We start from the raw sequence: 22,295 nt of genomic DNA on the forward strand, positions 1-22,295 counted from the left end.
AGCCTCTCAAAGATTTTCAGCCTCTCCAGGGAAAGCAATGGCAGCTAACGTGTGGAGTCCCCTGTAATTTTTTTCCCCGGCTCTCCCGACGTAGGCAGCACTCTCTACCTGACACCAATCACCACCACACACCCAATGCGCCCACCTCATGCACTGTGCACCCCGCTCGTCATGAATGCACATTGCCTCTTTGCAGTCCTTCTACAAAGCACTGCAGCTGTTTTTGCATTTGCTGGCTACCGGCAAGAGAGTTGAAAAGGTATTCAATCTAATTCTACCCTGTCTCAGCCTCTGTTCTTTAAGGACCTTTTGGGTATCAATCCTAGAAGCTTCTGAAAAGATAATCATAATTGAACTGTCACAGCCAAGGAAACTGAGTCACTTTGGGGTTAAGGGCTCCAGGCCCCATTTTCAAAGAGCCTTTGGTACTCACAGCCTAAGGGTCTTTGCGTCCTATCTTCTAGTCCAGTAGTCGCCAAATATTTTTGATTGCTTGCCCCATCCATAAAACATTTTTGAGCATCCACCTCCAGTGTATGCATAGTTATTTACTTATAAATTATAATCACGTACCACTACATATACATCATGCACCTTATAAACAGACATACTCATTATAATAGGTATAACAGACATACTCAAAAAATAGACATTTAAAAAGGAGAGGATAAAGGATAAATATAACTGCAAGTTCCACTGTGTTCTTCCTTCACCCAGTGGATCATCTTGTGCACCTCCTAGGGTGCACGCCCACTTTGCAGACTCCCTGTTCACCCATCAGCCTTCTCATAGTGTGATGTTTGTGGTGGGCATTGCTGCTGCTCACCAATATTTCCAGTTCCCCTTCACACACACACAGGAAGATGGCACGCCCCCCAGCCCTTGAAGGTAGGAGTGGCTATGTGACTTGTGTATCCAATAAATGGCTCACCTCTGCTTGGGAGCATCAGGAACTATGATTCTCCATGTCCTCCCTTCTCTTGCCCCCAAAAAGCCTGAAGCCTCATGTTGAAATGTGGTATCATGGATGGTCATCCAGGAACCCTCAACTGGTTAAATTACAGACACTGCTGAGCCATGTTGGATTTGAGATTTGGGAGTTTGTTTGTTACTGCAGCACAACCTAACTTATCTTGACTGATACTCTCTGTAAAGAACCAGATGCCGTCATGGTCCTGAGTTTCTCTCTAAGGGCTGGTGTCTTCCCACTTGCATTGCTGAGAGGGTTCTCCTTGGTAGTGACAGCCAGACATAGGGCCGTGGAGGAAGGAAGAATAGGGAACTGGACTAAGAAGGGGTCAAGACACAAGAAATGGCCCAGAGTGTGACAAGCAAACCTGGAGACCAACAAGGTGCCATCTGGGCAGACTTGCCCAGGAATTGAAGGGCAGTCTCCCCTCTAATCCAAAATCCCTCCCTGAACTCTGGCCTGAAGATCTCCAAGCCAGGCAGTGAAAATGACTCTGTGTTCCTGGTTTCTGCACGTCCTGTGTCTTCCTAATAAATGGAGTTCAGTTTGGGACCAAATACATAAATTCTCCTTGAAGTAACTCTTTCAGCTCCTAAGGCAGTGGATCTTTGTCTTTAAGAAAATTTCTGGGGAATTAAATTGGAAAAGTACTTATATCACTGAAGCTACCTCTCCATTGGATCTAAACAGCCCATTTCCCAAATGTCTCCCAGATTGGCTGATGCAAGGACTGCTCTTGAATTACACCACAGAATCCCAAGTGGTTAAGAAGAGGAGATTAGGAATTTGGAACTCTTTTAAACCTTTAAGCCCTCTAAACTTTTAAACCTGATATATGACTTAATATATTGGTCCAGCTGTCCTAACAGAGACTAAATAACAGTAACTTACACCAGATATAATTTTTTAATTCTTTCCCACATAATAGTCTACAGGTCTTGGGCTGGTAGGGCAACTCTGCTGCCCAACATTGTTTCCGGTTCATTTTACTTTTCTCCTCCACCGCCTTCACCATTGAGCTTCCATCTCATGGTCTAAGATGGCTGTTCCAGTTACCACCACTTTTCAGACAATAGGAATACGAGGAGGAAGCCACACCCTTCATCTTAGGGGCATAAACCAGAAGTTGCACACATCACTGCTGCTCGGATCTCGTGACCCGAATTTAGTCACATGGCTGAACTTAGCTGCAAGGAACCCTGGGAAAGGTAGTCTCTAGCTGGGCAGGCATCGACCAGCTAAATAGCATGCTTTCAGACATGCTTTTATTAAAGGAAGAGGAGGAAAATGAATATTAGTGGACAACCAGCAGCCTCAGGCTTCTTGCTGTGCTATGTGGGAAGCTTTTCCTCCCACCTCTGCCCTAGCCCATGAGCTCCCATACCACCCTGCACTGCTGGCCATAGCACTCATCCCAGTGTGTGTCCCACTAGGCAAAGCTTCATGAAAGCAGAGGCTGCATTCCTCCGGTTTACCCTTATATCCCCACATCCTGGCACTTAGTGCTCAGTAAGTATTGAATAAGTAAGTAAATGCTGATCATACGATAGGACAGTAATTATTAAGCTATGACTGTTCTCTACCATTCCCTCCCTGCTGCCCTTCTAGTTCTGCCTACCTCTGCCTGCCTCCTGGTCTCTGCTTCCTCTCCTCTAGGCCCGGCTCACTCTGGCAAGACCAGTGCTTTGAGCTTTTGTGATGCACCGTTGTGAGGAATGGAGGAGGAAGAAAAGAAGCAGAAGCCTGAGGTTGGGAGGACAGTTTTTGAGTAACTGTCTTGCATGAGCAAAGTGGCCAGGAAAGAAAAGTAGATTTAAGGAGTATCACTGTGGGCATGATGGCATTAAGAAATGCAAGGACAGGACAGAATCTATTTGGAACATTTTTAAATTTGTTAGACTGTGTTTCTATGACCCAGACACTGCCTGGTGACTAGGAAAGCTGTGGCTCAGAAGCAAATGACTCAGAACAACAGGAAAATGTCAGGGAAGTGTAAATCCCAGAAAGCCTCCTTCACAATGCTTTCTGCCTGCTTTGGATCCTTAGGAAAAATAAACAACTCTACAAAAGACCCAAGCGTATATCAGTGGTCTTCAAACATTTTCAGGTAGTACCAAGCCTAGAAATTATGATGCTCTCTGTATAGCCCCGTAAGATTCTTATATTTTTAATTCTATTTTACAAATCAACAATTTTAGTAGGAGACAATGTGATGTATAGCATGTGTATGAAATATAATATCACATCCAGGTATACGTGTCCAAAAAGATTAGTTGTCAAATTAAACATTAAAAAACTGTTTCTGAATTTCCCCGTTAATACTCATTTGCTACTGGTTCATCCTTACTGCGATTGTCTGTGCTTGCTGGTTACATTAGCAATATCAAAAATCAAAGGGAAAGTTTATGGGAGCAAAACTGAATATGGAGAAAATTCTATGCCTTAATGTTTTCTGTAATTTAGGAGGATATCTCTAGACCATAAACTCCACAGGGGAAGTGTCAATGACTGTCTGATTTTTGTTCTGTTTCAGTTCCTAGGACAGTATCTGACATCTTCTAGAAATGAAACAAATATGTGTGACCAGCTCTTTCATCTTAACCACGGAACCTCTCACTCCAACTGGAGCTAATTTGACAACTGCTGGATAACTGCAATGCTCCTTGTCACCAGGTTTTCTTGATAAGCTCTTTTTTGTTGGTAAATGTGTTCAAGGCTCCAGGGCCACGCCACTCCTGCTGGTCCTGAAAAACTGAATGACACACTCAGTATGCATGAGGTCCTAATCCCAAGAACTCCTGTGATTTTGGAAGTGACCCTGGATAAGTGGCCTGTTTCTGAGTAGGATTCGTGAGAGGATTCTTGTTCTTTTGTTTAGTTTTTGTTTCTTTGTTCAAGACCTTAAAACATTACAATAACAATGAAAAATATAATAAATGACATTGTTATTTATATTTGTGAAGTCCAATATACTTAGGTTTTTAAATTTGTTTTCTTAGTTTATGTATTCATTTCCTTATTTTTATTAATTTATTGTTAATTATGTAAGTAGTATATGAATGATGCTTTACAGTGCTTAAAATCCCACCAATAAAAACCATAATCCCCTTGATTACCACCTCAAACCCAATCCTCTCCTGCAAGGCAACAACTTTTCCCTGGTTTGTATCCTTCCAGATCTTTTTCTATACTTTTACATATAAATGTATATGTACCTAGAGACATTGATAGTTTTATCTTGTCTTTATTTCTATAAATGGTACAATTTGTTACTTGTGCTCTGTGACTTACTTTTTTCTTTTGGAATATGTCTTAAAGCCCTTTCCATGTCTGTCCATATAAATCTACCTTATATTTTTAACCATTCATAGTATTCCATAACACAAATATACCATAGCTTACTCACCTAGCCCCCTACCGCTGGATACTGACATGGTTTTAATTTTCTGGTTTGTGTGCCTCGCTGGCAATGAGCATCTTCTGGTTTGTGTGCCTCGCTGGCAATGAGCATCATTGTACACTTATGAGAGTGCTACTCTAGGGAAGACAGTGAGAAACCGAATTGCTGGGCCAAAGGGTATGAACACTTAAATTTTCACAGACACTGACAAATAACTCTCCAAAGTGGTTGCACCAATTTACTCTCCCACAAGTACTGTATGAGAGAACCAGCTTCTGTACAACGCTGCCATCACCAAACTCTAAAATGACTGCTGACAAGACGCGTGAAAATAATTTCCTACTGTTGTTTCATTTTGCCCTATAGTGTTTTGAATGTGGAAGGTCAACCACGCTGCTGCTATTTAAGACAGGTTTTCCTCGCTCTGCTTTATTTCTTGCCTCCCCAGTAAAGAGAGACATAACCTCAGCAGATGGCAGTGGCAGAGACTGCTAGCTATCCACCAAATCTCTCTGTCTGGGCACACAGTTAGACTACATTTCCCAGACTGCTTTGCAGTTAGGTAGAGCCTTATTACTGGGTTTTAGCCATGAAAACATAAGTGGAGGGATATGTACCACTTCCCAGACTGGCCTATAAAAACTTTCTACCCACTATCTTCCAGGCTCTCTTCCCCTCCACTGGCTGGATGCAAATAAGCCTGGTGAGCCTAGCAGTCTCATGTTGACAATGGCAGAACCACAGGAGGAAAGATGCCTGGGTCCTTGAATAAACTGCTTGGAGAAGAGGCAACTACCAATGCAAGCCTGTTTTGGATTTAGTGTGAACAAGAAACACATTTCTAGCATATTTGAGCATTTGGGGGTTTATCACAGCAGCCATCAGTATGCTAATACAACGTAGCGAGAACTGACTCATTAAAGCAATCGTGGGTGCTAAAAATCAGGGAACAGTTTCCTAAGCATTTGGGGCAATTTCCCAGGGCAGAACATTCCATCTTGGAAAATCTCTAAATAATTAGGAGCTATCTGAAGGCAAAAACAAACAAACAAACACCAAAAAAACAAACAAAACCCCTCAAAACTCTCTGGAATATTGCACAGTTTGGCTAGCAAGAGGATTTCATCCATTTTCTGGCTCCCACTGTAGCCTGAGAAGGACCACTTACTGGGGAAACTCTGGCTGTTGGTCAGCACTTGGCCTGGGGGGCTCTGCTCCCTTAAAATGTCCTGTCAGCTCTCAGGGTCCATCACCGCAGAGAGCCTAGACACTGCAGAATTGTTTCGTCCAAGGTCAAAGACGACTCAGAATGCCATTTGCTGTTAGAACGCTGCCCATGAGCTAGGCGCCAGGGTTGAAGCCACCACATGATTACCAGGTTACCTGTTGAGGATCCCTGTCTGTGGAGAAGAGAAACTGCCTTAGGTAGAGTCAGACCCAGCAGTTCTCGTGAAGCACGGCAGTCCCAGCTGGATGGTCGTCCAAGCTATTTGTGCAGGCTGTTGTGCTGTGGCTATAAAAGGAAGCCTCCCCACCCCTCCAGGTGACTTATCACCCACCCAGCCCCTTTCCCATTCTATGTAAGTATTTAGATTAAAGTCATCATATCCTGGTTCCATCCCAATAATGGCAACCGGCCGTCTCTGCCTCTGCTACCACTGGGAAGAGAAGAAAGAGACTTGGAAAGAGGCTCACCCAGGAGTCAGATGTAAAAGTTAGAAGAGATCAAGGAGCCAGGCTGTCCAGCTTCTTCCACCAAAGGAGCAGTCTTCAAACAACGAAATATGGCAGGAAAAGAGGAACAAACCTGGCTGAAGGCAGCGAGGAAGGCTCAGGGTCCCCACTGCTTGCTCTGCCCCTCCCCCGTGTGATTTCTCCCTGGGGCCCTTGGGCTCCCAGAGCATAGTTTGAAAAGCTCCTCTCTGAAGGCCCTTCCACATGGCCCACCCATCCAAAGGTCTCGTAGGAAGCAAGTCTCAGGGTGTGCAGCAGCACGTCCAAAGGTGGGAGACCAGCATTTCTGGATGCGGGAATCCTAACTTTGGGCCATAAGGACACGACGTTGGAGACTACGTAGCTTTTTGCCTGTTGTCTTCCCAGTACCTGGCTTAGCATCAGACACATAGCAGAGAATGTGTTAATATCCAGAGAATGAGAGAATAAGGAAGCTCCGTCTTTGCACTGCAGTCAGCAACCATTAAAGCATATTGGCCACATAGCAATTTACAGTTTACAAAGCACCTTCCCTTATACTGTCTCATCCAATCCTCAGAACCCACTGTGATGCAATCAAGACTGATTCTCATTCTTTCAATAAAAACTGAATTTCAGAGAAGTCAGGTGACATGCTCAAGGTCACACAGCTAGTCAAGGGCAGTTGCAGGATTAGACCCCCATCTTCAGGCTCCAAGTGCCAATGCTCTTTCTACTACCTCACTGCTGAGATTCTTAGATGCTCCCACCATAATGGCAGCAACCATTGGTGGTGATGCTGGTGGAGTAGTCATTAGGATCACAGCGATATGCAAAGCATGTAAAGATTCCAGTCCCTGACCATAAGCAAAGCCTGTTAATTAGCTCACATGGCTGCAGCTTCTGTCCCTTTACACTGAGAAAGGCAATTCTTGCCCCACGAGCACAGATCACAGACCCCACACCAAACAGTCGTCCTAAATGTTCATACCAGGGCTCTCCAGGGGCATGAAGAACATGGGATACAGATTTGGTTGCATGACCTGGAAACCAATTCAAACTCCAAGCCCTACTTCACATGGCAAGTCACATCTGAGAGTTATTCAATCTTGGTAAAGGAAGCATGAGACTGGAAGCTACAATTCCTATGTCCTGGTATAAGTCATGAACTTGGGCCAGATAACTCACAGGTTGCCGATCTGGTGTTTAGTGATGTAAAGATTAAACACCAGTCCCCACCAGCAAATCGTTGAGGCCTACTCTATTGAAGCTCTCCACAGCCTGTCCACTACTCTTAGAATCACCTTCACCGTAAACCCTGAGAAGTTCACCTACCTCTAAGTCACTCCACGAGCAAGCATGAGCAGTAAGCATGCATACTGAGGGGTCCGAGTAGGAGAGGAACAAACTGCCCAAGCCAGGGGACTTTCTTCTACTTCTAGGTCACTCAGTTTACTCTCCTTGTATGAAACAGGTAAAATAACTCCTTCCCAGGAATGGCCAATGCTATGAGTGCATTTTCACCTGCAGAAAACTGAGGTCTGACCATAAAGCAGTGTTTTTGGCCTTTAAGAGCCTTCCTTCTTTTGTTCTTCAGGTTCCTTCTCTATTGACTTTTTCCGTCTCACAAGTGAGGGCTAGGCAACTTGCAAGAACTTAAACCTCCCTGATGGGGTACAGACCAACGATTGACGCCCGGGAGAAGTGGAGGGTGCTTAATCAAGCTTCCCTGGGTTGAGGGTTATACAACCACATAATAAAAGACCTCCCCTTCTGCCTTCCCGCCATCCCAGCACAAGACTAAAGCTTGAAGAAGCAGAGTTATGGTGATCAGGGGGTCCAACTCTACCTTTCCAATTTTTGTGGCCCCAAAAAAACCACCTCCCTGTCCTGCTAATGCACACAAATCTGAGCTCATCTCCAACAAAACTGGCTAACTCTACAATATTTTAAATGGATTTTCTCCCCTCTCTGGACACCATCTTTTCACGCCATTCACATGGATCCTGCAGAGCATCTGTTATATCCAAGCACCAGAGAGAACATCACAAAAGGTGGGAACAGGTTGGGAGGCAGAGTGGGGGGTGTGGAGTCCTAAACAGAGACCTGAGACCCCCTGGCTGCTCATCAATCAGTTGCATTTGGCATGTGTGTTCTTGGGGCCCAGCACTACGCTGGGTGCTGTGGGGTGTACAGAAGTTAAATAATTTGTGATATTAGGCAGCAAAAGACTTGAACTCTCATTGAGATGGCCAGACACAAAGAGGCAATCATAGGAACAGTACACTGGATCAACAGCAAATACCTATATGTGTTGCATACTCAATACCAGGGTCTGCTCTAGGTACTGGGATATAGACAAAAATACAAAAATACCTTTGTATTAGAAGGTTGACCTTCAAGTAGGAAATATAATTCAGGGTTTGATTGTGGAGGTCAGAAAATAAAAGTCATCTGTAATTCAGAGAAGAGATCTGGGTGAGCTGACGCAGAAGCTTCAAGGAGGCCTTCTCCCCCACAGGCCTCCTAATCAACTTATCCCAAACTGAATGTATCATCTTTTCTCTTACATAAGAGGCCCTGTCTGTGTGAATCCAGTCACCATCGCAAGAAACCTGGTGGTATACCAGATGGTCCTAATTCACTTCTCCTTCATTTCACTCACCATTGTCAATCTATCCGCATGTCACGTAGGTTCTGTCTCCTAATTACCTCTGAAATCTGTTCCCTCCTCCATATTTCCACTGCCACAACCTAGCTGAGCCTTCGTCATTGCTTATCTCCAGTAGCAACATAAGGAGTGGACATTGTCACGCACAGTCTAGATTCTCCTTCTGTAAAGGTCTTTCAGCCCCAGCTCTGGGAAATGCTGGTGGTGCCCAGCCCACAGGAGGTGCTTCAGCTGCAGAGAGCTGTCATATCCAAGGCTCACCTATCAGAGCCCAACCCAGGACAGCTCTGAAGAGCTTTTCTAGCCCCAGAGCTCCCCACACGGTCAGCTGAGGCTGTTGTTGGGCCTGCATCGCAGAAGGACATTTTCCTCTGCCCATTCCCACTTCTGGCCCCTCCCTTCCACAGGTGCTGATCCCAAGGGTCCTCCTCAATAAACGCCCTGCATGCTCAGATAATTGCAGTGGCTCCTGACTACCTTCTCTGCTTCCACTTAATCCTTCACCAATCTTATCTCCGAATATCTACAAAAGTGATATTTCTTTTTTTTTAAACATCTTTATTGGAGTATAATTGCTTCACAATGGTGTGTTAGTTTCTGCTGTATAACAAATTAAATCAGCTATACATATACATATATCCTCACATCTCCTCCCTCTTGTGTCTCCCTCTAACCCTCCCTATCCCACCCCTCCAGGTGGTCACAAAGCACCGAGCTGATCTCCCTGTGCTATGCGGCTGCTTCCCACTAGCTATCTATTTTACATTTGGTAGTGTATATAAGTCCATGCCACTCCCTCACTTTGTCTCAGCTTACCCTTCCCCCTCCCTGTGTCCTCAAGTCCATTCTCTATGTCTGTGTCTTTATTCCTGTCCTGCCCCTAGGTTCTTCAGAAACATTTTTTGTTTTTTAGATGTGTTAGAATATGGTATTTGTTTTTCACTTTCTTACTTCACTCTGTATGACAGACTCTAGGTCCATCCACCTCACTACAAATAACTCAATTTCGTTTCTTTTTATGGATGAGTAATATTCCATTGTATATATATTCCACATCTTCTTTATCCATTCATCTGTTGATGGACACTCAGGTTGCTTCCATGTCCTGGGTATTGTAAATAGAGCTGCAATGAACATTTTGGTACATGACTCTTTTTGAATTATGGTTTTCTCAGGGTATATGCCCAGTAGTGGGATTGCTGGGTCGTATGGTAGTTCTATTTGTAGTTTTTTAAGGAACCTCCATACTGTTTTCCATAGTGGCTGTATCAATTTACATTCCCACCAACAGTGCAAGAGGGTCCCCTTTTCTCCACACCCTTTCCAGCATTTATTGTTTGTAGATTTTTTGATGATGGCCATTCTGACTCGTGTGAGGTGATACCTCATTGTAGTTTTGATTTGCATTTCTCTAATGATTAGTGACGTTGAGCATTCTTTCATGTGTTTGTTGGCAATCTGTATATCTTCTTTGGAGAAATGTCTAGGTCTTCTGCCCATTTTTGGACTGGGTTGTTTCTTTTTCTGATATTGAACTGCTTGTAAATTTTGGAGATTAATCCTTTGTCAGTTGCTTCATTTGCAAATATTTTCTCCCATTCTGAGGGTTGTCTTTTCGTCTTGTTTATGATTTCCTTTGCTGTGCAAAAGCTTTTAAGTTTCATTAGGTCCCATTTGTTTATTTTTGTTTTTATTTCCATTTCTTAGAATGGCATTTTTCACAGAAGTAGAACAAAAAATTTCACAATTTGTATGGAAACACAAAAGACCCCGAAGAGCCAAAGCAATCTTGAGAAAGAAAAACGGAGCTGGAGGAATCAGACTCCCTGACTTCAGACTATACTACCAAGCTACAGTAATCAAGACAGTATGGTACTGGCACAAAAACAGAAAAACAGATCAATGGAACAGGACAGAAAGCCCAGAGATAAACCCACACACATATGGTCACTTTATTTTTGATAAAGAAGGCAAGAATATACAATGGAGAAAAGACAGCCTCTTCAATAAGTGGTGCTGGGAAAACTGGACAGCTACATGTAAAAGAATGAAATTAGAACACTCCCTAACACCATACACAAAAATAAGCTCAAAATGGAATAAAGACCTAAATGTAAGGTCAGACACTATAAAACTCTTAGAGGGAACACAGGCAGAACACTCTATGACATAAATCACAGCAAGATCCTTTTTGACCCACCTCCTAGAGAAGTGGTATTTCTGACTTTTTAAATTTAACTTTAATTTTATCAAAGCACTACAAAGTTTACAAAATCAAATGTTACTCAAGGCTTATAATGAAGAATGGTATTCCCTTTCCCCACCCAGCACCATCACCTTCTGGTATTTACATTTTTTAAAAAATAATTAATTAATTAATTTTTGGCTGCATTGGGTCTTCATTGCTGGGCACGGGCTTTCTCTAGTTGTGGCGAGCAGGCGCTACTCTTCATTTCAGTGTGTGGGCTTCTCATTGCGGTGGCTTCTCTTGTTGCGGAGCACAGGTTCTAGGCACGTGGGCTTCAGTAGCTGTGGCACGCAGGCTCAGCAGTTGTGGCTCACAGGCTCTACAGTGCAGGCTCAGTAGTTGTGGCACGCGGGCTTGGTTGCTCTGTGGCATGTGGGATCTTCCTGGACCAGAGCTCTAACCTGTGTCCCCTGGATTGGCAGGCAGAATCTTAACCACTGGGCTACCAGGGAAGTCCCTACTTTTATATTCTAAATAACCTGCCTATGCTTCTATTTGTTGATGATTTTGACTTTTAGATATTTACTGACTTCCTACCATGGAAGATGAGGGTTTAGGTCTTTTATGCATGCATGCGTGCACGCACACACACACACACATATTTCACACACACACTTTTCCTGTCTTCATTCTCCCAAGATTGTCATATCACAATTTTCATTGCTTTTGTTGTTTTTACACTATAATATTATTCAAAACTGATCCATGTAGTTTTGTAATACTATGATTACATAGTATTACAAGTATTAGAAAATAAATGATTACATTTATTTTCCTGTACAGGTTTTTTGTTTTTCCTTGAATAAATAATTGCCATGTCTTCTTGTTTGCTTAGTTTTTTATGTACCCCTCACTAATTTCTCTCCAAACTCTCTACCAGAATATCTCTTCTGGATATCTTTAAAGATATCTGATAATCAATCCATTTAATATTTTTCTTCTAGGAGATTTCCCTCTTGAAATTCTCCCTCCTCTTTTTCTAATATGGACTGAAACTCTGTAATCCTGCTCAATTATCCCTCATCTTTATGGAATACTTTTTCTAACAGCTTCCTGATAAAGGGTACACATGAGATAATTTTCTAAGACTTGCATTTCTAAAAATTTATTCTATCTTATATACTCAGGGTTCTCCAGAGAAACAGAACCAATAGGATATATATATATACACACACATACATATTATATATATATATATATATAAAATGAAAGATTGACTTACATGATTATGGCAGCTGAGAAATCCCATGATCTGCTATCTGCAAGCTGGGGGCCCAGGGAAGCTGGTGGTGTAATTCCAGTCCAAACCTGAAAGCCCAAGAACCAGAAATGCTGGTATCTGAGGGCAGGAATAGATGTATGTTCCAGCTCAAGAAAGAGAGCAAATTCACCCTTCCTTTACCTTGCCCAATGGATGGGATGATGCCCACCTGCATTGGTGAGGGCAATCTTCTTTACTCAGTTTACGGATTCAAATCCTCATCTCTTCTGGAAACACCCTCACATACACACCCAGAAGCAATGCTTTACCAACTATCTAGGCACCCTTAGCTCAGTCAAGTTAACACATAAAGTTAACCATCACACGTCCTCATACTAGAGGTAGTTTGGCTACGTATAGAATTCTTGTTTCAAAAACAATATCCCTCAGAACTCTGAAGTCACCGCCCTATGGTCTTCTAACTTCTTATACTGTCGATGAGAAGACCCCACCATGTTGACTCCTGCTCTTTTACATTCTCTCCTCTCTCCCTCCCTCTCCTCTTACTCTCTGTCTCTCTCAGGTTTTAGGCTGTTTTTCTATGGCATTTTGAAAATTCATGATGTGCCTCAGTGTGTGTTAGTCAGCTCAGGTTGCCATAACAGACTGGGTGGTGTAAACAACAGAAATATATTTTCTGACAGTTCTGAAGGCTGGAAGTCCCAGATCATGGTTCTTGGTGAAACCTCACTTCCTGGCTTGCACATGGCTGCCTTCTCATTGTGTCTCCTAACATGGCCTTTCTTCCGGGTGCCTGAGGAAGCCAGGGATGGGAATGGAGGGAGGGTGGGGAGAATGTGAACTCTGTGATGGGAGGGAGTAGAAATAAATGCAAGTGTCTGACCTGTAAGTATACCTCTCATTCCTTGAAAGTGACATTTCTAAACTGCAACATTTGCCATATGATCCAGCAATCCTGCTCCTGGGCATATATCCAGAGGAAAGTCTAATTCAAAAAGATACATGCACTGCGATGTTCATTGCAGCACTATCTACAATAGTCAAGACGTAGAAGTAACCTAAATGTCCATCGACAAATGAACAGAGAAAGAAGATGTGGTATATATATACCATGGAATACTACCCAGACATAAAGAAGAATGAAATACTGCCATTTGCATCAACATGGATGGACCTAGAGATTATCATACTAAGTGAAGTAAGTCAGGAAGAGAAAGACAAATACAATATGATATCACTTATATTTGGAATCTAAAATATGACACAAATGAACTTATTTACAAAGCAGAAACAGACTCACAGACATAGAATACAAATTTACGGTTACTCCTAATCCCAAATTAGGAGTTTGGGATTAGCAGATACAAACTACTATATATAAAATAGATAAACAACAAGGTCCTACTGTATAGCACAGGGAACTATATTCAATATCCTGTAATAGACCATAATGGAAAAGAATATGAAAAAGAGTATATGTATATTATAAATATATATATTATATATATATATAAAACTGAATCACTTTGCTGTATACCAGAAACTAACACAACATTGTAAATCAACTGCACTTCAATAAAAAATAAAGTAAAATAAACTGCAATCTTTATTTTGACTCTTCCATAAAACCCTTCAATCTCTCCCCATGACATGCAGTAAGGAATTTGAAACTTTTCAGTCAAGGCATTCATAGTGGCAGAAGAGAATTAACATGTGAACTCCCAAGTTTCTGGGATGTGGTCCAAAGAAGTCAATCACTTACATGCAATTACTTTGAAATCTCATTTTATTTTCTAAATACATGCAAAATTTGCCCCTGTTCCATAATAGATCTGTTTGTTTTAATATAAGAATTTTTTTAAAGTATTGGCATTTAAATGGCTTTACTTTACTTTCCCCAATCTTCAAGTAAAACTGATGCTTTGGGAAGACATCACATTTACCTCATGGCTTTGTGTATCCATGAGACACAGACCTCAATTTCAGAGGCCCAGCCCTTATTCTTGCTGTGCCCCCAGTACCCAGCACAGGGGCACAGTACCTGGCTCTTAGAAGGTACTTGACAAGCGTTTGATGAATGAACTAAACTGAATGATCTTGAAGGAAGAGTATCATTTGGACGGGGAGAAGGGCATATGGCATATGAAGAAGACCATTTAGCTCAGCAAAATTCTAGAGGGAGGAATGAACACAGTCTAGTGCGTATGCTCTGGGTGGTACCCCAGGCTGGGAGCTTTTCCAAATGTTCTTATATCTGATATTGTGCTCTGAGGTCTCAGGGTAGCTGTGTCCCTGGATGAGCCGTGTCAGTGAGGTATTTTTAACATATAACTCCACCGAAGCTCTCCCTGTCCCATGCTCTCAGCTGCTCCTCACTCACCCCTCCTCATAGCTCCTGGCAAGATTAAATCTATGCAACATGGCCGAGCCAATGCCAGAAGCTATACTCTGGGAAGCAGGGCTGGTCTTCCACTGAGGGACATGGACAGACCCTTCAACTTTTAAGCACGGCAGGGATAGTCTGCTCACTTAAGCAATCTCCTGCGAAGTCAGAAATTCTTCCCCTGCATCCCTGTCCTCTCACCACGCAAAGGGCCCTGGGAGGGGTGCCACAAGGGGTCTGTAACATACTAGAATGACTAGATGTACAAGCAGCTACCTATTTTCTAGGAGCAACAAGAGACATTAGAGGTCACTGAGGGGGAAAGAATTCATGCTGGAGTTAATAGAGACGTTTTCAACTCTGCAATACAGCCAAGAGTCAGGTCTGGGGGTACCAAAAAAAAAGGGTGCTAAACAGCTTCTAGGAAGAGAAAGCAGCTATTTCCTCTCCTTTTGGTTCTCCTTTCTGAGTCTTTTATTTTGGTCCCATAACTTAATTTTTTAATTTTATTTTTAATAGTGTTTTGGTATTATTTTAAGTGTCATATATGCACATGGTAAAAAATCAAATAAAATGAAAAATAAAAACAATGGAAAGTTAGATTCCTGTGTTTGGTTCTCCCATATTCCTTCTTTTTCGCCAGAGGCAGCGAGTAATACCAGTTTCTTGGGAATCCTTCCAGAGATAGTTTTTGCATGGACAAGAATATATGTATATATTTTCCCATAAAAGACAAAAGGAAATGTCAGCACACAAATCATCCTCTTCTCATCCTCTGTTTCCTTTCCTTTTATTTTTTAACTTAATTACCTTGGAGGCTGTTCCATATCACCATACAGATATGCCTCATTATTGTTAAGTTGCAGGACTTCATACCACATCGATGTCCAATATTTTAATGAGAACTTTTGATGGACATTCACTTCCAGTATTTTGCTACTGTAAAAAAAAATGATTCAGGGCTTCCCTGGTGGCGCAGTGGTTGAGAGTCCGCCTGCCGATGCGGGGGACACGGGTTCGTGCCCCGGTCCGGGAAGATCCCACATGCTGCGGAGCACCTGGGCCCGTGAGCCATGGCCGCTGAGCCTGTGCGTCCGAGGCCTGTGCTCCGCAACGGGGGGGCCGCAGCGGTGAGGGGCCCGCGTCCGGCAAAAAAAAAAAGATTCAATAAGTGTACTTGTTCGTATATCTTTAAGCATATGTGTAAGTTTATTCATAGGATAATTTCCAAGATGTGAATTGCTGGGTGAAATGGGAAGAAAATGGTTTTGATTGATATCACCAAACTGTCTTTCAAAGAGGTTTTTCTGTTGGCCCCATAACTTTAAGCCCATGCAAATAGCTCCAGATCACCCTCTCGCCTTTTTCTCCTTTCCATCTCTTTTTCTTTTCATCCCTTCCTTTCATCAAAGCCCTAAAATGGCAAAGGAGTATGAGAGAGATTGGATTAATCAGCTGGGGAAAAACGTTCCAAGTCTCCTGGGTAGAATTTCTGGAATTAAAGTCCTTGGTGGGCAAGGAAATCATATCTTTAATGGAAATCTGTAGAAGTAATAATAACAGAGAACATATGAATTCATTTAATCCGTACGACCTGATAAGGTAGGTACTATATGACTCCCATTTCACAGATCAGGAACTTAAAGCCCAGAGGTCACATAGCTAGTAAATGTAGGAGCCTTGTGTGAGCCTAGGCTGTCTGGTTCCAGAGTTAGGTGTGTAGGGGAGAAAAAAATCTCCCTCTCTCCTCTACCCATCTCAGGATCATAACTGGGTCTCTGTAACAAGACAGATGAATAAGAGAAAAGCATATAAATGTATTTAATATAAATGTTACATGACATGGGAAACTTCATAGGGAAATAAAGCCCCAAAGAAGTGGTTAAGCCTCAGTGTTTTCACGCTCGGTTTGATGAAGAGAAGAAAGTCATGGGAAGATGTGATAGGATAAGGGGTATGAGCTGAGAGTAGGAAACTGGGGGAGACTCAGCGAGGCCTGCTCATTCGGATTCTTCTTGGCATCCCTCTGTCTTTGGAGATAAGGATGCTCCTTGTCCTACAGATATAGGGAGGGCACCTCTTACATGAGGGTCTATGACCTGCTTCGGGGGAGGGCATAAAGTCCTTCCTGCACCTGTTGTTTCTCAAATTCCTTCAGCTTGAAATGTTCACTGTGCCAAGGTGCCGAACTGGGGATGGAGTATCCCAAGCCCCGTCAGGCTCTTACCCACTATACTAGCTCCTAAAGGAGCGACGTAGCATCTGTCTCCTCAGTCCCAGGCTCTGGCTTTTCACGTGCCAAGAAAATTTCAAAATAATTTGGGGGAGGGTAGACCAACACAAGATTGCCAACTTCATATTTTGCCAAATAAGCACATTAAAAATAAATCCTATTATCACTATCATTTCATTTTTAAATACCATAAAATGGGAAGAACATAATCACAGGATAAAAGCAAAAATCTAAACCAAATAAAATTAGACTTATAAAAAATGCCACATCCCCCTTGCTGTCTCCATTTTTGAGGAAGACCAGGGGAAACTACCAGGGACCGCAGTGACCCTTCTACAGCACTTGGAGCCCGGGACCAGCTCACTGGAACTCCACTGCCTCAGGACCCTGAGCCGAGTGTCCAGGCCCACTTGGTGCAGGGCCTTGATGGGGGACACAGACCCTCAGCTTCAAGCCTGGGAACATTACAGGAAGGAAAGCCTGTCCCTGGTCCAGTTCAAGACTCCCTCCATCCTACCCAGACTTTCCACGCTCCCTTCAAGCCCAAGCACCCCTGGGCCAAGAAAAGCCAGTGTGCTGGGGAGGTGGGCGAGGATATGGAGAGAGAGGAACCAAATCAAGGCAGCCAGTGTTCTGAGTGGACGGCAGGGGCAGCTAATCGTCCCAAACAGAGGAGGACAAACACGATTTGCTCACGGTGGTTGAGAAACAGCGGGCCTGGATGTCCTCATCCTGTACGTAGTATTCCCTCCTCGGCTCGAGACTGCCATCAACAAGTACTCATTCTGTAACCGAGTCACTAAAGGCGAGGTTCTGGTCCTGATGATTTCACCCGGTAAGTATTTTTCACATTTTTCCAGAGGCTTCCCTGGCTCAAGCTCATCATTTCTTTGGTCACCCATGGCAACAGCCTTTCCCAGTATCCCCACCCGCCTTCCTCCAGGCCAGGCTTTCCGAAATGCAAAACTGACCGCAGCATTGCCTGTCTTCATCCCTCCCTTCAATATCTTCTCATTTGCCACCAACAGAATCAAGTCGGAGCTTCCGAGAATAGCACACACAGCAATTCCATCCCCACACAGCAACAGGGCCCCAACACACAGACACACTCACACAGACACACAAACTCATCCATGCCATCCTATGCCACTTCCTAACTCATACTCAGTACTTCAGGCATACAGACTTCCCTCTAGATTGCCAGACAAGTCAGTCGAGCCTTTGTTCAGGATGCTCTAGCTGGATTGCCTAGCCAGACTGCCCCCAAATTCCTATTCACCCTTTACGACCTCACTGATGTCTCAGCTTCTCAAGGGATCCTCCCTGGCCATCACCTCGTGCCTAGTCTGGGCCCCGTGGATGTGTGTGCATGGCTCCATCAGTCTCTACTTCTCAGAAATCACGTTTGCCCTTTGGGGATGGAGGTCATATCATACCTACCTTTGCACCCTTGATGCCAACACAGTGCATGGTGCGGAACAGGAAGTTAAAATAGGCTTTTTGAACCATATATTTGTGTACATAGAACCAGATGGTCCCTGTGTCAGGAGCTGGTAAATTAGCTGGAGAGATGCCCCACCCCAGGCAAGAAGCATCATAAGACAAGACAGAGTGCTGGATTCGAGACAACCGAGAGCCGGAACACGTGGTGCAGTGTGTTCCCAGCAACTGGACAGAGACGAAAACAACATGTGCTGACATTGCTAAGAAAGCATGCATGGAGCACCGAGGAAGAAGGGATGCCTAGACAATTCCTCGGGACTGGCTCTTTCTGCCCCCCCCGAGCTGCACCTCGCCCCAGGATGGCCCCAAATCCTCCACCAGCTCAGGAAGCCGCAACACCCAACCACAGCAACAGTATCCGTAGCCTCCGGCACTTCCACCTGACAGCACAAGAATTTTCTGAGTGCCAGGTTACTGAACTTGAAATAGGTAAATGAAGAGTCGTTGAACGCCTGTTTCTGGCATGTATTCATCCGCAGGCCGCGAGGATGGAATGCAACTCTGCCAGGGGGCTGGGGAGGGAGAAGGGGGCGCCAAGGTTCTGTCTGGAGCAGGCTTTTCACCAGAACTCAGGGTGCAGAGCTCTGATAAGCAAAGGTTGCGGGGTGTGGGGAGGAGAAGCAGCCACCATCTCTGCGATAAGGATGGGAAATGAGGGCGGCAAACCCCTCTAGCTCAGAGCCTAAGATCTAAAGCCCAGGTTGGCTCAGCTTTGCACAAGAACTCCAAACAAACTGGGCTTCAGAGCCGGAAAGCCGGGGAGCTCTTCTGAAAGGTTCCCCTGGAGCTGTAAGCCGAGAGCCTTCTGTGAGGGCAGGGGCCTGGGAACTGGGGGACCAGGAGAAACAGGGCTGGGGCAGAGGAGAGAAGGGGCCACCTGAAGTCGGGGAGGGGAGCTGAAGTGCTGGCAGCCTGGACTCCTGGCTCCATGGGTTGGGAGAGGTCCCCCTAGAGTCTGGTGTTCTAGACGTGGAGCCTCTGGGGAATGACTTTTCCAGGAACCTGTGAGCTTTAGTGACCCTACCGAACAATCACACCACAGAACTCTGCAGCCAGTGGCCCCACACCCTTGCTTCCATCCCACAGTCGCTGTGCAAATGTCCAAGCGCCCTGGTGCACCTGGGCTCCAACGCAAGGCTATCGCAGCGCAGGAAGCAGCAGCAGCTCACCTGCCAAATTCCTGCTCTGCCTGCTGCCCTCCTGGGTTACTTCAAGCCTGAAAGGGTCACATTTCCCACGGCTGCCACCCACATCCATCCCCCACTGCACCCTGGTGAGGTGGCCTTCTCTGAGCAGAGAACAGACTTCTCAGCCTAGTCGCATCTTGTGACTCAGTCTCTTCCTAAAATGCAACTGGCCTTGGGTGTTGAATCATTCAGGTCTCCCTTGGGGGCACCCAAGCCAGCCCTCGCCTCTGGTATTTGAAGAAGGTTACAAAAACCATAGCCAGCTGAACCCAAAGGATGGCGCTGGTGGTGAGGTGGGAAGAATTCTGCTCCATTCAGCAGCCCCAACGCGGACTTCCACCCTCCCAGGAAGCAGTTCGCCCCAAGCCTTCTTGGTACTGTCTGGTGCACAAGCAGTCCTTTGTGGAAATGCCCAGCATGACAGGGGTGAACAAGAGAGAATACAGAGACAGATGTTCGACAAGTCCCTGCCCTAAGAGCCTTTTTTTTTTTTTTTTTTTTTGCGGTACGCGGGCCTCTCACCGCTGTGGCCTCTCCCGTTGCGGAGCACAGGCTCCGGACGCGCAGGCTCAGCGGCCATGGCTCACGGGCCCAGCCGCTCCATGGCATGTGGGATCTTCCCGGACCGGGGCACGAACCCGTGTCCCCCGCATCGGCAGGCGGACTCAACCACTGCGCCACCAGGGAAGCCCTCATCTAGACTTTTGATCATTCCCCTGACTCTCAGTTCCCCTGTTGTTTCTCTCCTCTCTCTTCTCTCTCTCTCCTTTCTGTCCTCTTTCTCCATCCTCTCCCTCCCTCTTTTCTCCCCTGCTCTCAGGCCAAGGCCACACTCTGTATGCACAATCCTCCCTCAGCCCGCAGGTGTGTAGAAAGGATGAATTACCTCCTTGATCTCAACGTGATGGCCCCTGTCCAAGCACCCCTCACCTGCTGAGTACATAATTGAAGTGTGGGCTCTGAGGCTGCAGCTGTCACGGAGGAATTGACAAAGAGACGTGAACAGGGCCTCACACAAACCATGCCCTCCTCGGCCGCCTTGAGCACACGAGAATGCAATTTTCCACACCGTGCACAAGGGGAAGGCCACACAGAGTTCTGAGACCCTGGAAGTGCCCTTTAACTGGGAGGAGAAAATTAGCAGAGGTGCCCCCAGACTTGCTTTCAGCTGCCTCTCACCCTCCACTCCTGCTTCTGCCTAAGAAGATTCTGGAAAGCCGACAAACAAGAGGCCAGGCTTACCTTCCAAGTCTGTGAGAAACCCTTGGCAGAATTAGCACCGGCCTGGCCTGTACCTCAGTTTCCCTACCCCTGCTATGTTGTGATTACTCTGGCCGCAAATACCTAAGCAAGCAAATACACAGAAATAGAAAAGGACTCCCCAAAACCATGAGTGCCAGGCCTTCCCTCACTTCCCCTGCCTCTGTCTTCCCCTCTCTTGTAGGCTGAGTGCAGGGGCTCCCCCCACTACCCCCTACCCCAATCCCAAGCCTCTGTCTTGTTTCTTTCACTATAGTTTCTACGTTGGTCCCTACTCCTCAATCCCAGACTGGATACGAAGCAGGGGTCCCCCTGGCCTCCTTTGGTCCTGGAGTCTGCCCGGAGCCCCCATGGCCAGCTGGGCTCCACTGTCATCCACGGCAGTGCTGCCCGAGTGACGGGCCCCAAACTTGGTAGAGACTGCATCTCGGTTCCCCCACCTCTGGCCCTCGATCGCGGGGAGCTCTCATGCCAGGCACAGCCCTGGCCCCCTTCCTGCCTGCCCCGTGGTGTCACAAGCAGATCACACTCATCATAGCAAGTCTAGGCCTGGGACAGTTGGAGATTAACTAAAACAATCTGGGTAAAAATCATACAAAAGAAGAATGATGTGAGGGAAGCATTTTGAGCTAAGAGGGAACAAGAGATGCTCTGGTGTCTGTAACTGGAATATCTCAGCCCAGGCGGACAAATGCTCATTGACATTCAGTGCACAAATAGCAGTCTGAGCCCCGCCTGCTTAGCAAGCAGGTCATCTCATCTCTCCCAGTTGCCAAGGCATCCTAAGGTCCTCAGGAATCGCATCTCTGCGTCCTGTCCTTCCAGGTTCTGCTGAGAACCCCTCCCGCGTGTTCTATGGGGTTGGCCTCCCCGGCAGCAACCTTGCTGCATCCAGGTCCACATCAAAGTTCACCCCCAGGGATGGTGAGATCAGAACTGAGGGCAGCACGTGGCCCTGTCCTGGGGACCCCGGACGTTACCCTGAGGTCGGTAAACCCAGAATAGAGCCTCTATGCTGAGACCCAACCTCCAATCCTGGGCGCCCAGAGCAGTCTCCCCCTTCTGAACCAGCGGTGACCGGTCTTCTGCTCCTGAGGCCTGTTGTGTCCATTTCCTATAGAAGGGTAGCCTGTGCCTCAGTTTCCATTTCCAACCCGAGGTGAAGCTCAAACCTCATGCCCCTGAGTCTTCTCCTCTCTGTTCCATTTTCCTGAAAACAAGCCTCAACTCCCCTACCTCCTCACCATCGCACCTACACAGACTCTAACACCATTTACTTGTATAAGAAAACACAAGAACTCAGGTAAAGTAAAATAAAATGTTGCCCTTCAGCCTCCCCTCTCAGCAGCCACTGCCCCTCGAATCCTACACCCCGATCACCAACAGTAAAATGTTCCTAAAGATGAACCTTTATTGGGACTTCCCTGGCGGTCCAGTGGTTAAGACTCCACCTTCCAATGCAGTGGGTGCGGGTTCGATCCCTGGTCGGGGAGCTAAGATCCCACATGCCTTGGGGCCAAAAATCC

At 45.5% G+C, this 22,295-nt stretch overlaps 1 protein-coding gene across 1 annotated transcript in view; it reads right to left on the minus strand.

Moving 5' to 3' along the window:
• CHCHD3 (coiled-coil-helix-coiled-coil-helix domain containing 3) overlaps positions 1 to 22,295 on the minus strand; it is a 449,179-nt gene that overhangs the window by 14,492 nt on the left and 412,392 nt on the right. The gene's annotated exons all lie outside the window — the stretch shown is intronic.

Source organism: Monodon monoceros, unplaced genomic scaffold (assembly GCF_005190385.1).
Source record: "Monodon monoceros isolate NGI ecotype Baffin Bay Population unplaced genomic scaffold, NGI_Narwhal_1 Super_Scaffold_2, whole genome shotgun sequence".
In the NCBI taxonomy this organism is placed as follows: domain Eukaryota; kingdom Metazoa; phylum Chordata; class Mammalia; order Artiodactyla; family Monodontidae; genus Monodon; species Monodon monoceros.